At 43.2% G+C, this 1,874-nt stretch overlaps 1 long non-coding RNA gene across 1 annotated transcript; it reads right to left on the bottom strand.

Moving 5' to 3' along the window:
* Window positions 1-390: 390 nt before the first annotated feature.
* Window positions 391-1,672, bottom strand: LOC138962961 (uncharacterized). The gene is made up of 2 exons (XR_011454668.1): window positions 1,199-1,672; window positions 391-929 (listed from the first exon to the last, which is right to left on the bottom strand). It is a non-coding gene; the product is annotated as an uncharacterized lncRNA (long non-coding RNA).
* Between the last annotated feature and the right edge of the window lie 202 nt (window positions 1,673-1,874).

Here is a 1,874-nt window from a genome sequence, read left to right as displayed (position 1 = left end):
TGGAATGCTTTGTTGCTATTTACCCAGAGCAACGTCTCTACATTTAGAGGTGGTTTAGGTTTGGGATTGGGGTTTAACTAATCCTTAAACTAAACACAAAATAACTAAGATGAGATGAGAACGTACAATACACACGAGAATTTCTTAAGTTAATTTTGACTCAACAAGATCCCCGGACGAGGTTCCCAATTTGTGACAAACCCTGGCTCTCACTGTAATATAGTCTAGGGGGTTATACTACTGGCAGACTGTGATCGCCGTTATTTTAGGTTCTAGTTGATCTGTTATGAGTCGGGTTAAACTTATATGTGTGTTTAGGTGTACGTGTAAAGGAAAGTGAGGATGATAGTAGAAAGGAGCTCTTTGAGGAGTAGTCAACAAAGACTGATGAAAGTTAAACGTATCAATTTAATGATGCCAACAGATGGATATGATGTGACTTAGTATTATTCTTTGCTTATCTTTCTCGGCCAAGTAGGCATGGGTCCGTACAAGAGTGTCTGTGCACTGCTCGAGCTTGGATGGTTTCAGCGTTCAAGTAAGGTGGAGCTAGTATCACACAGTTTGTACTGCTCGGCGAGGAATGCGCGTCTAAGTCTTTTTCCCCTCGAAGTCCGCAGGGATCTCCCTCTCATGAGATGCAAATGTGCTGTGACTTCTGAACTGCCTGGCCTGGGGCGGAGACGATCGGCACTCTACACTCTGGAATGACTCGTGCACCCATGCGCTCTGGCGTCGGCGAGGAAGAGATGCTGAAGAATCAAGATGAAGGACTCCAGTTAGTTCCGGAGTACGTTTAGGTGATGAAGGAAGGAGGGGTTGGAGTTAGGGAGGAGCCTCGAGGATGGGGCTTGACTCCAGAAGAAAGATTGAACTTGTTCTTTAACGTTGAACTGGTTATTGAACGTTAGTTGAACTTGTTATTGAACCTGGACCAAAGAGAAACATATGTTAATATCAGCGGTCCTAACTTTCCCAAACAATAAACATGCACACACAATTTCACACAGTCATCAGCCTTCAATTGACCAACGGATGATGATGATGAAGATGGCTGCCTAGATTTGCACCGGTCAAAACCTGCATCGAAATTACAAATTCTATTAGAATGTGACGAGGGATTCGTGCCGCTCGAAGACCTCCGGGTACATCGTTGTGTGATGCATCTGTTACTATAGATGTTAATAGGTAAACCTACCTCAAACAGGTTCGTGAGTTTACGGCCCCCCCACAAGAAAAGCGCCTGCCCTTTTGTTCTCAAATGTTCCAAAAGACAGTTGGTACTTCTTCTTTCTTTGGATGAGCACTGACTTGTGAAGGTCCACTCACAATCTAGTTCCATTCATTCAGTCAAAACAAAACACCACAGTACAATTTACTATTCTTTTATTTGACCAAAGTCACAAGAAATCTTCTTGTGTTTTAACCAACAACATACACAAGCATCGCTTTTCTTTGGCGATATTACAATATTCACAATACTTGTATCGATGCGAGCAAAATCAAAAGGTGGAAAGTGTTACGCCTTCTTGTCATGACGTCGCCTTCTTGTCATGACGTCATATTTTATGACGAGATGGCAGCTGGTTATAGTCTCGGTCCTCCAGCTGATCCAGTCTCGGCAAAGTAGTCTCGTGTACTGTGCTGTATAATGTCCAAAAGCGTCACAGTATGTGTGTGGGAGAGAAAAGTGTATGTGTGTGTGTGTGTGTGTGGGTGTGTGTCTGTCTGTCTGTCTGTCTGTGTGTGAATGCGCATGTGTGTGTATGTATGTGTGTGTGTGTGCTCTCTTAAAAAACATGTTTAAAGAAAAATATTCAGTCTTCCATGTAGGTACATATTGCTACACGAGAATCGTGCCCAGTGTCACAAAG

Source organism: Littorina saxatilis, linkage group LG3 (assembly GCF_037325665.1).
Source record: "Littorina saxatilis isolate snail1 linkage group LG3, US_GU_Lsax_2.0, whole genome shotgun sequence".
Classification (NCBI taxonomy): domain Eukaryota; kingdom Metazoa; phylum Mollusca; class Gastropoda; order Littorinimorpha; family Littorinidae; genus Littorina; species Littorina saxatilis.
The sequence above is the reverse complement of the archived record's forward strand: the minus strand, read 5'-3'. Positions and strand labels throughout refer to the sequence as shown.